This window comes from Equus przewalskii, chromosome 16 (genome assembly GCF_037783145.1).
Source record: "Equus przewalskii isolate Varuska chromosome 16, EquPr2, whole genome shotgun sequence".
NCBI lineage: Eukaryota > Metazoa > Chordata > Mammalia > Perissodactyla > Equidae > Equus > Equus przewalskii.
In genome coordinates this window covers 9,975,198-9,990,553 of record NC_091846.1, presented here as the reverse complement: position 1 = coordinate 9,990,553, position 15,356 = coordinate 9,975,198, and the positions used below count along the sequence as shown (strand labels likewise).

Here is a 15,356-nt window from a genome sequence, read left to right as displayed (position 1 = left end):
TCTTTATTCTGATGCTTTGACCTGCATGGTTTTGCTGACTCTGGAAGGTCTAGTAAGCAGCCCAGGAGCATGCTTTTTGAATGTGAACCAACTAATCCAGAGCCCATACTCCCACCACCTCCACTATTGGCTCTCACACTCTGGGCCACTACCCACCTGCCCTAATCACCCCAGGGCCAGGTCCCAGACAACTAGGGACAGCCTTATGCCCTAGAGTGCTCTGAAATGACTCAGACAAGCTGATCCTAAACCTGCCTGCCCTGCCTCATCATCCCTTTCCATGGAAACTACAAAAAAGCCACTTGCCCCCAAGTTCTCCCTCTACCCTCTGCCTCCTGACCAGCCCTGGTGCTTCCCCATGTGACCCTGTAGGGGATGGCGGGCACGCCCCCTCTTTCTGGGAACTGTGAGTCACAAATTTTCTTTTCAATGGCAGTCATCTCCTGACCTGTTGGCCTTCCTGTGCCTCAAATTTCCTATTAATACACTATATTTTAAAACAGGCAGTAACATTTGCACTTGGGGAAAGGCCTTTGGGTGAGAGTAGAGAGGATCCAGCATTATGAGGTTAGAGTCCCCCGCTTCTCTGCAAGTGCAGCAGTGGGGCCTTCGCTCATCTCATATTGATACCCCGGAGAGTCAAGCACTGTATTCAGCTGCCTATCTGACATCCCCACTGCACGGGGGTGTTCCACAGGTATCTCTACCTGCACTATACAAAACTGAACCCAAGAGCATGCGCGCGCGCGCGCACACACACACACACACCCCCACAGTCTATTCCCCCTCTAGCTCCCCTCCCTCCGTACATGGCATCTCCATCCGTTAAGTCATTTAAGCCAAAAAATCTGTTATCATCCTCGCCCCTTCCCCCTCCATTCCTATCTACCCCCTAAACACCATCGGTTCTACTGCCAAGGTTTCTCTCAGTTGTACCATTTCTCTCCATCTCTACCACCCTACTCCAAGCCACTATCATTTCTAGCCCAGGCTATTTCAGTAGCCTCTCCATCCGTTTCTCCATACAACAACCCCAACACCTTTTTAAACAGTAAATCACAAACCCCGAGTCCCCTGCCTTATTTAACACCTTCCATTGTACTTAGAGTAGAATACGTACGTAACGCTTCGTGTGTGAATCCGAGCCACGACCACCTCTTCAGCGAGCTCTCACCTCTTCACCTTTGCTCGCTGCACTCCGTCCACCCTACGTCTCCTGAGCTCTTTGCCCACCTGGAAGGCCCTTCTCCCCATTCTTGGCCTGTCTGGTAGACATTATTAACACTCACCAAGATTTCTGGTTCTCTCTCCGTCTGGGCTCAGGTCCCCTTGAAACTAGGCACGGCCATAAGATTTGCTCTGGCCAGCGAAAGTTCAGTGGAGGTGATGTGTGTCACTTCCCAGCAGAAACATTAGGAGCTGGAATGCATTCCTCCACGTTCTGCTCCCCACCGCAGTGCTCTGGCAGACGAGCTAACGTGGAGGTGCCGTCAGATCAAAGCCTCCCGGGCCGCTGAGCCACATGTGGAAGGCAGCTGCCCTGAGAAATTGCCCAGACCCTCAGCAGATTGAATGTGAGGGAAAGGTAAAATTTTGATGTTAAGCCATAAGAGATTTGTGGGTTGGTTGTTTCTACCCACTGACTACCACAGCCTGGCTGGGAGATTTTCATCCTCCCATAAAGCAGCCTTTCCCGATTCTGCCTTTCAGCATCAGACACACACACACACGCACACACACCCCCTAACTGCACTCCCCCTTGGTAGCCTCTCTCAGCCGTCTTTACTCTTCCTTCACAGCCCTTATCACAATTTGTAACTGTATATTTAATTTTCACCTGTTTGTTCATTATTTGCCTCACCCACCAGATTGTCAACTCCACCTGGGCAGGAACTATGTCTGATTCGTTTATCAGGGACCCTCCACTGAGCCTGTGCACAGAGACTGCACAGAGTAGGCACTCAAACAATACTTCTTGAATGAATGAATAAAGGAATACTCTGAAGAAAAGGTTACTACCTATGGCAGCCAAAGCAGTTGGCATCCATTCCATCACCCCACGTCCATCCTCCCCTCTCTCCCTCCCTCTCTTTGATCATTCTCTCTCCTTCCTCTGCCTTTGCTCTCTCCATCCTTTCTTTCCCCTCTTCTCCTCCTCATCTTTTATCAACTTTTGTCCCTGCCTAGCATGGTGATGCTCACACCCAAGGAGTTTGCTCACCCTGGCCATAGAGACCAGGGGTTGGCATAGCCTACTTGCCGTTTTAATGAACCAAGAAGTAAATTGTTGATCCCTGGATGGGTGAAAAAAGAAAACAGCTAGAAGTCTGTTTTCACTGTTTTCTGAGCGGGGACCCTGAAGACATCTCCTCTCTCAGTTTTCTCTTCATTCTGCATGTGGGCACCCACACGGGCACAACCCACCGGTAGCCTGCTTCCCTCCACCTTCTCCGTCTCAGAGAGTGACAGGACCATCCACACAACGCTCAGTCTGGAAACCTGACAGTATCTCGGACTTCTCTCCCCCTTTCATGCCACATGCAATCTGTCATTAAGTCCTGTACTCTCTATCCCCAAAGCACATCTCCTCTCCATCCCTTTCTCTCCACCCCCATCGCCCCAGCTCATGCCCACTCTCACCTGAACTCATTGCATGCCCTCCTAACAGGGCTCTCAGGCCCTGCGCTCACCCCATCGTAACCTCTGATCCCTCCTGACTGCACATACCTCCGCTTAGATCCATGGCTCCTCTGCCTCCAAGATGAGATGCGCACGCCATAGCCTGGCCTTATAGGGCCCTTCAGCTGGGCCCAGCTGACCTTTCCATCTTTCTCTCTTGCCTCTTGCCCTCCATACCCAACATTCTAACCATACTGGACCCTGCCAGTTTTCAAAACCACGTGGTGCCCATCCTGCTAATAAATTTTATCTTATCTTATGTTAAGACATTCCTCTTCAGGGGAGAACTGCCTATGCTTAGCAAAATACCTAGATAAACTGCTTTGGAATAGAAGATAAGGCTCTAAGACATGGTTAGAAGGAAATAAACAAGAGATAGCTGAACCACACCACATAAGAAATGAACAGGAATTTTTTTCTTCTTTTTTAAATGTAAGATATATTGTACACATGGAAGAGTGAGAGAGTCATATGTGTTCACTTTAAAAGGCAATTATAAAGCAAATAGTCATCACTGAAGTCAAGACATAGAACATGGTCAGCATCTCAGGATCCCTTCCCTCATGCTCTCCTCCTGGTCACAACTCATGTGAGCAAGAGTTTGGGGTGGGAGAAATTGAAGGAGAGGACACAGGAGCAGGGAGATAGAGCAGCATGGTGGAAGTCAGAGCAGGAGTTGGTAGAAATGGCCAAGAGACTTTTTAAGCACAGAAAGCTTAATATTTGTGTTTCAATTATCTGATGTGTGGTGCTATAATGTGGGATTTTTTGCCTCTACCCTTCAATTTCCAGCAGAAATTCTTTGCGTATCTGATAATGGGGCTGGGGGAGGGGTGGGTGCTGCAGGGAAATCAAGAGGGATGGCTCCGTCCCATGCTCGCGCTGACCCTGGGGCAGAGACCGAGGGACAGTTGTAAGATGCAGAGAGGAAAATGGAAGTTCAGAAGAAACTGGGAACCAGAGTCAGCGGAGACCTAGGCACCCCAAAGCGGCACGGCCCTCCTCGGTGCCATGCGCACCTTGCCTTGGGGAGGGTTTCTGCTTCCCACTTCTCCCTGCTGTGAGGGGCAGAGCTCCCTGAGCCCCTTCCCCTGGGTCTTTGTGCAGAGGGGCTGTTGGCTACACCACAGGAGGAAGCTACCTGAGGCCCATTTGAATAGTGCCTTCGGTTCCTTTGGGAAGTGACTGTGCTAATTCTACTAGATAACGTGATGTTGTCACTGCTTTTTACCTTTAATGAATGTGGGGGGTGGGGCGGTGAGAGAGAGAGAGAAGAAACTAACGCGCAAGTGGATAATCAGAACTAAGTTCCCCTCCCTCCATGCTCTGTTTGTAGGGCTGGGTATTCTCCTGTCTGCCTCGTGGGTTCATGACATGCGGACATTGGCTGTTGGGGAACATTCATATGGACCTAAGTGCCAAGAATCTTGCAGGCCCCTAGATCCATTTAGGCTCATTTTTGGCTCAATGTAAGTGCCATACCTCAAGGGCCTATAAGAAGAGAAAAAAAAACCCACGAAGAAATACCAAGAACACCCTCCTTCCAGTTCTGTTGACCATGGCTCTCTCTGATTATTCTGGGATATAGGTTGTTATGGAGATGGAGAAGTGTTGAAATGGAATGAATCTGGGGGAAATATTGCAATGCAGAGAAATTCATTGGCTGCATAAACTTTTGTGAAAGTTTCTTCCTCTGAGTTGGGTTTGAGGTCTGCTGGCCACTACCGGCAGGAGTAGGAGTCTAAAGTTTCATAAGATTCTGAAAATCGGGTTTGTTTCCCCCATCCCCACCACATCCTGGGAACCGTGGGGAGGCCTGGCTAGCAGGGCAAGGGCAGGGAGAGGCTCAGGACTGGTTAAAGCCTCTGGGACTGGAGGATAGTCAGACGCGGCTTGGCAGAGGCAAGCACTTCCTCATCCCGGGAGGCGAGAGAGAGAGAGAGAGAGAGAGAGAGATAGAGAGAGAGAGAGAGAGGGAGAGAGAGAGAGAGAGAGAGAGAGAGAAACATTCAGCCTGTCTTGGCAGGGAGAGCAGGGGACATCTGGTCTCGGGCTGTTGACACTTCTCGAAGGGCTAAAAGGCAGATGCTGGTAGAAGTCCAACCTGCAGGAACCTTCATGACTCCAGCAGGGTTTGCAAGGTTGAAAGGGGGGTAGTGTGCCCCCCTAAAGGCACTGCTGTTCCGAAGGAGCCCTGCAGGAACCTCAGCCCAGCAGCCTCCCATTGCGGTCATCCACAGCTTCATTCCCAAGTTCTGGAGACGAACCCGCATCAGCAGAGGCGCCTTGGGGGGGTCAGCATGCGTGCTGGAGGCTCAGGAATGCCCCAGGGCGTTTGACTCTATGAAATGCTCACTCTCCCAGACAGTGTGCCGCCCAGCCCTGGCCCTGGAGGAACTAGCCTGTTTCCTGCACAGGGTCTGCTGGGAAATGACAACCACAGCCTAAAAAAGTTAGGCTTTTCACTGCACGGTCACGGCAGGACGTCAAATGCTTGAGCCTGCTCACATTTGGAAGGAAGCAGGAAAACGGAAAAGGACACAAATGACTAACTCCTTATACTTTCGATTTTTTTTCTTTGAACACCTCCAAAGCCTTTTGCCACATCAAAACCAACTTCTTCATTGAATTAGTACTTGTGCTGTGTGGGGAGTCTGGGTTGGGTGCTGTGGGAGATACAGAGGTACATCAGATAGGGAAGTGCCCTCAAGAATCGCCAAGTCCAATAGGACAGATGAAATGGGGCCATGATTACTAAAAAACCAGGTAGAAAGTGATAAATGCGCTAAATGCCATGTAGTTTAGAGGAAAGAAATGTTTATAGATAGGGTTGCCAGATAAAATGCATGATGCCCAGTTTAAGTTGCATTTCAGATAGCAATGCATAATTTTCAAGTGTAAGTATGTCACAAATATTGCCTTGGATATACTTATACTAAACAATTATGCATTGTTTAGCACTGTTTATCTGAAATGCAAATTTAACTGTGTGTCCTGGGTTTTTATGTGCTAAACCTATTTACTCTATTTTCTCTTAAAGCTGGGTGGCACGTGGACACAGGGAGAGCAGAGGATGCGCCTCTGCTCACTCACAAAGAGAAACCTGCAGGTTTATAAAGGGACAGGAAATTTTATTTCTCCTTCCTGCCGCTGTGGCCTACAAGGAGCTGGGAGGGGTGTGTCAGTGCAGCAGTCCTGATGGGCTGGGTCACGCTGAGGGAGCAAACGACCCCAGCATCAGCCATCCTGCCCTCGCTCCAGGACCCAGGCTGATGGGGGGAGAGCAGGAGGGAGAGGCCACTCTCTAGGCCATTGCCAGTTACCATGGTAAAGAGAAAGGATGTTGCAAAGCAAGGCATAGGCTTTTAAAACTGACACTCAGAAGTGGCAGTCATTTCCACACAAATGCCTGAGTTCAAGACAAGAAAATGCTGTCCTACCACATACCTGGGAGGAGAGAGAAACACAAATTTCTGTGAGCAATCCTGAAGAACACGCTCTGATTGTCAGCTGCTCCAACGATCTGGCTTCAAATCTAGTGCCAGGGGCTCCCCAGTGCCAGGGGTCCCGCAGTGCCAGGACTCCCGATACCAGAGAACTCCCAATGCCAGGACCCCCTCAATGCCAGGAGCCCCCAGTGCCAGGACCCCCCAGTGCTGTGCCCCAGAGTTTCTGGAGAAGGACGCCGTCTAGTTCACGGCTGGCACATCCTGACGTGCCGGTCAGGCGGTATTACTCCCCTGTGCCTGTTCCAAATGCAACCCCGCCCCTGTCTCCCTGCTGATGGGAGCCGCGCATGATGCAGCAAACCAACAGCACTGAGCAGCCTCGCAGCTGGAGAGAGACGCCGGCGCCGCTGATGGGCAGCACCCCGCTCTGGAAACAGAAGGGTCGGCTTTAGCGTGATTCTCCTAAGCGGCAAGGGGAGACGCCGAGGCGTGCGTCCTTGCTGGAGCCTTCAGCCCCTGGGCTGGCGGCCGGCAGCTCGGTGCTCAGCTCTGCAGGGGGCCAACGAGATGACCGTCCCCTTGCGCCAGAGCATCAGGGAGCAGGCGCAAGACTGACCCAGAGTCTCTGTTTCGCACCAAAAAGCAGCCTGCATTTAAAAATCAACATGGAAAGGAAATGAAAAACACCCGCCCAGGGCCACGCAGACCCAGGAACGGTTTACAAGGCGCTTTCTGGCAGCGGCGTGACTAACGCTGTTATTGCGGAAAGTGCCCTGGCCGCGTGCCAGCGGCGCGGTCGCCACCCCCGCTGTGCCGAGTCAGGTGCGGCCCGAGACAAAGGGGCCTTCTGTGCGCCGTGGGGACAGGAATGCCATGGGGGCCAGGCAGCGGTGTCGGGGAGCCGGGGCAGCACGGCCGGGAGGCGGCGCCCCCGCCCCAGCCCGCCCGCACAGCGGCTGGAAGGGGAAACTGGAGCAGTCCTTGGCTGCCAGGGACCATTCACACCTGGAAAGAGAAGCAGAACCAAACCCGCAGGGAACAAAAGGCCCGGGGTGGGGCCCTGGCGGGGCAGCCCTGCCTGTCTGCTCCGAGCCTGATGCCCTTTGCAAATGTGCCTGGCACTGTGCCCGGAGGGGGCGTCATGAAACAGCAGCCCTTTACTGAACACTCATCCTGTAGGAGGCGCTGAGTTCCCCACTGTATTTACATCATGCTGGTTAACTTCGCCCTCACAGCAAACCCTACCAATAGGGATTTATTATCTGAAACCCGAGGCTCAGAGAGGTTAGCGCCCTGTCCGGGGTCACACAGCTGAGACTGAGATTCAGATCCAAGTCTGTCCCATCCCACAGCCTGTTCCCATAACCAGAAGCTGCACCCATAGGGCTGCAATAAACACCCCTTCCCTTCTGGGAGCAGGGCCAGGAGGAGAGGGAGGCGAGTCTCACGAGCTTCTGATGCAAAATTGAATGGAGCACCAAAAAATTCATCAGTCGTGGTAAATAATATTTCAATGCAGTATTTTTAAAAATTGAAATTAGAGCTGGCCCGGTGGCACAGCGGTTAAGTTCCCAGTTCTTCTTCAGTGGCCCTGGGGTTCACCAGTTCGGATCCCAGGTGTGGACATATGCACTGCTCCTGAGGCCATGAGGCCATGAGGCGTCCAATATACAAAGTAGAGGAAGATGGGACAGATGTTAGCTCAGGGCCAGTCTTCCTCAGCAAAAAAGAGGAGGATTGGCAGCAGATGTTAGCTCAGGTCTGATCTTCCTCAAAAAAACAAAAACAAAATTGAAATTAATGCAAAACATCCATGATGAACAAAATATCAAAACTGTAAATAGAGACAGAATCCAGCCTACATTTGTGCAACCTGGGGGTGAGCCCTCCCTCACCCTTCCCTAGACTAGCCCTGCCAGGGGGGCGGCTCCCTCCCGGGTGGGGCAAGCGCACCCTTGGGATGCATCCTCCAAACCATCCTCATCCCAACAGACAAGGATTCCCTGAGCCTGCCTCCCACACCAGTTGGATTACAACAAGACCTGCAGCGGGTTTCGAACATTCTCCACCCCAGTGTGGCCAGCACTGGACAAAACTGTGGGGGCCTTTGGCCTCCCAGTCTCCCCTCTCAGTCCTAATGTCTGCATCCAGCCCTGGCACCAGTCCTGCTCAGGGCTGGCTGGCTGTGAGCAGACTCACCAGTGAAGGTTTCAGGCAGGAGCACTCGTAGCTCTCAGCCCCCGCTGTACCGGAGAAGCTAAATGCACAGCCACCTGGGCCCCACGGGCCAAAGAAACAGGATCTCGGCAGTGGCCTGGGTGTCTGTGTTCTTAAAGGCTCTCCTGGGGATTCCCAAGAGCAGCCGGGGTTGAGAGCCCAAGACTGAAGGAATTACAGCGATGGGGCCAGAGCGACGACAAGGGTTCCATATTCATAGTGGACGGTTAAAAGCAACAGTCCCTTAAGACCCAATTCTGAACTCGCATTATGGAATTCAGGCCTCAGTGGGTCAGTAGACCCCCCCACCCCCACCCCCAGCATTTCTCATTTGTTACACGTAGACAGGGTCTTACTCCAGATAGCAACTATGTCTTCCATCTCAATTATCGGTCAGCAATCTGTCAGCAATTGAAGGCCAGGACAACACAGGCAAATAAACCTGTGGCAGACCCCAAACCCCATTTCAGTCAATGGCTTTCACTCCTCACAATGCCAAGAGGAACAAAGTTACTACTTGCTCGTCTTTGGATCTCCAGCACCTAGCATTGTGCTAACTCCAAAAAAATATTTGCTTAGTTGATGAATAAAGAGTGAATTGATGCTTATCTTTTTTATTCAGCCATGTGCGACCTTGGGCTGCACTTCCCTTACACACTTGGGGCTGTGCTGGCTGTTGTCCCCCACGCCAGTCCACTCAGCACCCCACTCTCTGCCCTGGGAAGCTCACCTGTCTGCCACATCAGAGGCTCCCTCACCCCCTGGTCTCTGGTTGGGTGTGGCCAAGGGGAGCGCAGCAGGTCCGAGGAGGACGGCGAGTGGGGCAGGTCCTAACCTCCGTGCTCACTCCCTGGGTGGTTGCCTCAGACTCTCTGTGTCCTGTATCCAGAGGTCACTGCTCTTCTCCAGATGGTCTCCTCTCTGTGACTGTGTCTTCCCAGGTTCTGGAAACCACTCCCTCCCTTTGTCCCTCCATCCTGCCAGCACCGAGATATGGTGAGAGCTTCGCTGTTACTAACTCAGGCTGAGGCCCTACCCACTGCGGCTTTCCTGCGTCCTGCCCACTCCTTTGTGAGTGAACCCTCAACAAACTGCTCTGATATGAGGGAGGCTTTTGTTTCCTGTAGGGGCCACGACTGATGGACAGGGAGGCAGTGGACCAAAACACAATTCCCTGATGTTGCATTTAGCTTTAAAAAATGCCAACCGATTCCCACTCCCTTTTCAGTTCAGCTCCTTATCAGAAAACGAGTTGTGTCTGAGTGAGAGCGGGTCCTGAGCATTTTCGAGCCCTGGAGGAGGAGAGGCTGAAGGGGCCGCCCTGACCTTACTGAGCCCAGCCCCGCCCCCCCCCCACCCCCACCCCGCCTGCTGCTGCTGCCTGTGCCACAGTGAGGCCACTGAAGACTCAGTGACCCAGCACCGGGAAAGTGACGGAGGGGGCAGGACAGTGTAAATGTCTTCTTGGGCCGTGAGGTTGTGGACCAAAATTCTGTGGTCTGTGGGAGTGTGGTTGACTGACAGCCTCTGGATCCCTATGGCCTTCACAGTGACCCACGTTTCACCTGGGCTGCTCCCAGCCAAAGATGAGCAGAGCAGAGGTTCCAGAGCCGGGCTGTTGCTGCCCAGCATGGGACTCTGCCAAGGGACACCCTTTGCTTGGGTCACTCAACTGGCCTGGCCAAGACTTTCTCAGAACTGTGCTGCAATCTGAGGCTCCTCCTACTCAATTCTTCCATCCTTCTTCCCTCTCTCCCTTCTCAGGTGTCAGACCTGCCTCAGTCTCTGGGGGCCCTCCCTACCTCACCCTGCTCCCCTTCTTTATTTTTCACAGGCATTTCCCCAAATAAATCTGTTTGCCTAATCTCCCTTGGCCTAGCTTCTCAGAGAACCCGAACTGACCAGGTGGAACCGGGAATGAGTACGGAAAGAGATCATAAGATGTGACTGGAGACTGGCTCACTTACTGCCCAACCGAAAAGTAAGGCCCCATCTGGAGTGTAGTGTGGGGCCGGGAGAGTCCCTGGCACAAAGTGGCTGCCCAAGTGCTGAAGGTTTCATAGGCTGTGCCCTGTGAAACTGTCCTGGGCCGAGGGGAAATGCATGGCGAAAGAATGCCTCTGGGGCCAGGGGGGTGGACCTGTTGTCACCGGATTGAGGGGACACTCTGCAGAGGGAGGCTGAGCTACTGAGGGCAGTGGACAAACAATTCAAGACCAAGTGTGAGAATCAGGGGGCCTCTTTTGTGGCTTACAAAGAGATCCTTATCCCCTGTATGGGAAAAGGAGACTTCTCAGTCGAGGAGCCAACTCAGAATTTGATACGAGAGTCACAGAGCTCCAGACACTTAAATGCACAGCCAAGGCAATCTGTTATGCTAATTTCAGGGCCATGCTTGGAAAAATCTGGGATCTTGAAAGTTGGGATGGAGACATCTGAGTGGATGTCCTCTAGGATTCTGGCTCTGCAGACCCCCTGAATGCTCAGAGCCTGCAGAGGTGGCTCCCCACTCCATAGTAAGAACTCGCACTTCCCTCACGCGGCAAGATATTGCAGGGGCCTCTCCCGCCCCCCACTGTGGTAGGTGGAGAAAAGGCCCCTCCAAGTTGTCCGGGTCCCAGTCTCCAGAACCCGTGAATATGTTACCTTAAATGACAAGGGGACTTTGCAGCTGTGATTAGGTGAAGGGCCTTGAGGTGGGGGACTCGTCCTAAATTATCCAGGTGGGCCCACTGTCATAGCATCGTCACATGGGTCCTTAAAATCAGACAACCATTCCCATCTATGATCAGAGGGAGGTGTGCCTGTGAAAGAATGGTCTGGGGGACGCAACATTGCTGGCTTTGAAGACAGAGGAAGCGGCCATGAGCCAGGGAATGTGGGTGACCTCTCAACTTTGAAAAAGGCAAGAAAGCAGATTCTCCCCTCGTGCCTCCAGAAAGGGTTGTCGCCTTGCCGATATCTCGACCTTAGCCCAGCGAGACCTAGACCAGACTTCTAATTTACAGAACTGAAAGATAATAAATTTGTGTTGTTTTAAGCCACGAAGTTTTTAGTAATTTGTCACAGAAAATAGAAAACCCACTCACCATTACTCCCAGTGACCCACCTGGGGACTGACAGTCTGTTTAGCTGCTATAAGAAAATACTAGAAACTGGGTGGCTTATAAGCAGAAACGTTTTTCTCACAGTTCTGGAGGCTGGAAGCCCAAGAGAAGGGCACCAGCACGGTCAGGGGAGGGCCCTCTTCCAGATCACAGGCTTCTTGTTGAATCTTCACGTGGGGAAGGGAGTGAGGATCTCTCTAGAGCCTCTGTCATAACGGCACTAATCTCATTCATGAGGGCTCCACAGTCGCGACCTCATCACCTCTCCAAGGCCCCACCTGCTAACACCAACCTTGGGCATTAGGATTTTGTGATATTATAATAAAAAATACGTATTTGGTCTTCTTCCCTGGTTCCTGGCACATCGCTCCTAAAACCTTTGTAATTTGCTAAGTGATAAGAGCTATAGGGGCATCTTTTGTTCCCAGCTCCCCAACCAGCTCTAGCGTGATAAAGGTGAAATAGGGGCCTTATGTGATTCATAACAAGCCCCTTTCAACCACCCGAGTTTATCTTAATGAAGTAACTTTGGAAAGCCCCTGAGGAGTGGGGTGGTTGCCAGGGGAACCAACCACATGATTAGAGGGTTGAAACTTTCAGCACCTCCCCGCTAACTCCACCTCCAGGGAGGGGAAACAGGCTGGAGCTTGAGTTCAATCAGCAATGGCCAATGCCTTAATCAATCGAGCCTGTGTAACGAAGCCTCCATAAAAAAACAAGAGAAGGGGTTCAGAGTGCTTCTAGATTGGTCAAAGAGAATGCATTCACATGCCAGGAGGGTGGCACCCCCAAACTCCACAGGGACAGAAGCTCCTGTGCTCAGGACCCTTCTGGACCTCACCCCAGGTATCTCTTCATCTGGCTGTTCATTGGTATCCTCTAATATTCTTTGTAATAAACCAGTAATCTTGTAAGTAAACTGTTTTTCTGTGATCTGTGAGCCACTCTAGCAAATCAGTCAAACCCAGGGAGAGATTCCTGGAAACCTCCGATTTATAGCTGGTTGGTCAGAAGCCCAGGGACAACCCGGACTTGCAATTGGCCTCTGAACTCGGGGGGCGGGGGGGGGGGGGTGCGGGGTGCAGTCTCTTGTAGGACTGAGCCTGTAATCTATGGTACCTGATGCTATCTCCAGGTAAACAGGGTCAGAACTGAGTTAAATCATAGGACGCTCAGCTGGTATCACAGAATTGCTCGCTGTGTGGGAAGCCCCCACGTCGGTGTCGGAAGGGAAGCAGTGCTGCAGTGGAGTGTTGAGAGCAGAGCAGACGCACAGGAGTACGTTTTTCCCTAGCATAATTCGACATGTGAATTTTGAGGGAAAACATTCAGGCCATAGGGGGAACTTTGTGCTTCCTGTCCTTACAACTCTGGGCTCTGCAATGTTAGAGATCCTGGTCCCCAAAGGGAATGCACTCTTACAAGGGGACACCACGAAGGACGGTCCCTTTGAAGTACGAGTTACATCTTGGCAGGGACTATTGCTTCTGATCAGCAAGAGGCGATGGGCTGCCTTTCTTCAACAGCGGCAGCAGGAATATGTGTGGAGCCCAGGGGATCCCCCAGGGTGTCTCTTAGTGCACCCTTGCCCAATGGCAACTGTGGATGGACACAGGCAGCATCCTTTCTGGCCTGAGAAGGGGATGGTCACCAAGAGCTCAGAACCTCAGGAATGAGGGTATGGGCCACACCACCAGGAGAGCCTCCAAGATCTGTCGAGGTGACAGCTGAGGGAGAGGGGACGTTAGAATGAAGAGCAAAGAAAAAACCAGTGAATACCAGTTACAGTGTTGCAAGACCCACTGCCTGATAGAGGAGGTATTTCTTCCCAGTAACCTCCCTCTCCTAAATGTCTCCTTAGGAAGAAAGACCCACAGGAACTACATTCCCCAAACCTGCTTGGAGAAGTAAATTGGTCTGACACAAGGGCTGGACCGTGGCAGCTGTGGAGTGCACTGTTCAGCTCCTTGCCACAGGGAGCATGGCTGACTGCCAGCTGCCAGCTGCTGGATCTTTGGATTCCCCAGGACCTTCATTTCCCCAGAGATGCTTCCAGCCAATGATTAAGCACAGTGGATACGAGGGCCAGGCCATTGCTGCTCATCCTAGGACTCTTCCCACAGGCATCCTTTGCTTGAGGTCTCCCCAGAGACTCTCAAAACTGCGCAGCAGCCACAGGTTCTTCCCATCCAATCCTCCTTCCTTCTCCTTCCAGAGGTATCAGATCTGCCTCCCTGTCTGAAGGCCTTGCCCTCCTGTTACTGCCCAAGGGGATGTCATCTGTCTGCCTCAAGACATGCCAATAGTCAAGAAGCAAGGTGGTAGAAGAGAAAGGACTTTTTATTACAGCTTACTAGCAAGGGGCAAGATGGCCAACTAGCGTCCAAAAGAACCATCTTACAGAACAAAGACTACGGACCAGTTGTATACGGGGCTGGTCTCCAGGTTGGGGAGGCATTTGGTCTCTGGGTGGGGGCATCCATCTGATCTCTGAGGGGGCAGACATCGGGTCTTAGATCCTGACAGTCTTTTGTTTTACTGGATATGCATCAGAGAATGAAGCACCTCTCATCCTGTCCTGGTATCTGCTTCTCGGAAGACCTGAACTGACCAAGGGTGGAAGCAGACGTTCCGTTGAAAGGAACGAACTTCCCCACGGTCAGTCACACTGGGAAGCAGCCAACCCCGAGCCAGGAAAGGAGGCTGTGGTGAAGGGAATGTCCTCCTCACTTCGAAGCCGGAGGCCCACGTTGGCCCTGATTCTGAGGCCCAGAGATTTGAGGGCATTTACAATGGCTTCTTGGAGCCAAGTTTGGAAGAAAGCAGGAGGCCTGGCCAGGAAAGAGTGTCAGGGTGGGTCTAGGTCAGTAAGACAACGATCGTATTCTCTGTGGGGTGCTTCCCCTCCATCTATCTCTGAACCTTCTAGAGCCTTCTTTACAATTCCAGTCTGGTCTCTGCTCTGCGAAGACCTGTGCTACATCCAGGAGGGCAGTGTCCCCTCCCCAATCTGTGGTCAGAGTAGAACAGCTGTGCCATGGAACTGTAGGCCCATAAGTGGCCTCAGAAGCAGGTGGCAGCGTGGCGACGGGATGGGAAAACCGAGCGGAGGCCCTGAGACCCCTCCCCAGTGCACAGAGGAAGCGCGGCAGCTCTCAGGAGAAGGAGCTGAGGGGCATGTAGGGAGAGGTGCCAGCGTCCAGCCAGAAAGCCTTGTGATGTCATAACTGAGGTTAAATGGGAACACACAGGAGTAAGAGGGCCCATAAATCCTCCCACTGCATAATAAAAAATTGTCCACATTAATTCTCCTTGGCTGCTCAAGACTTCCCAGTTCTTTTTGTCCTGGTTTCCTGCCGTCAGAACAACTCTGACTTTCCTAAGCCTCTCAAACCCAGAATGCCCACCCTTCCAGGCCCGGACGCCCTCGGCCTTTTTACCAGTGTTTTCTGCACACTTGAATGACCACGGAATCCTCAGGGGCATTTATTAAAATGCAAATTCTCGGGAGGATCTCAGCAACTCAGATCTGGCAGGGCTGGGCGTGGCCTCAACGTGTGAGTTTTAACAGGCTTCACGCGCAGCAGGGCTGCAGACCCGCCTCCGCTGAAGCCAGTGGTTCTCAGAGGTCAGGGTGCATCAGGACCTCCCAGAGGGCTTGTTAAAGCACAGATCGCCGCCCCCTTCTCCCCACAGCGTTTTCAGTAGGTCTGGGGCAGGTCCAAGAATTTGCATGTCCAACAATTTCGCAGCTGGTGATGAGCTGCTGGTCCAGGGACCACACTTTGAGAACCTTTGCTTTAAGAGATACACTCTCCTCCCACCTCACTCCCACTTACCAAGAAAGAGTCATCCTGTGATTTGCACTTCTCTGGACCTGGCCCTCTCCAATAAGACAAGAGGC

The 15,356-nt window shown here is 52.2% G+C and overlaps 2 long non-coding RNA genes across 3 annotated transcripts in view; both read right to left on the bottom strand.

Moving 5' to 3' along the window:
- LOC139076317 (uncharacterized) overlaps window positions 1-15,356 on the bottom strand; it is a 74,024-nt gene that overhangs the window by 36,616 nt on the left and 22,052 nt on the right. The window contains exon 1 of one of the 2 annotated variants that reach the window (XR_011527763.1): window positions 6,127-6,396. The exons of the other annotated variant lie outside the window; for it this stretch is intronic. This is a non-coding gene — a long non-coding RNA (uncharacterized lncRNA). Of the gene's footprint in view, window positions 1-6,126; window positions 6,397-15,356 lie in introns of those variants that run through there. 2 annotated transcript variants of the gene reach the window in all.
- LOC139076377 (uncharacterized) lies at window positions 7,622-9,368 on the bottom strand. The gene is made up of 2 exons (XR_011527942.1): window positions 9,076-9,368; window positions 7,622-7,894 (listed from the first exon to the last, which is right to left on the bottom strand). It is a non-coding gene; the product is annotated as an uncharacterized lncRNA (long non-coding RNA).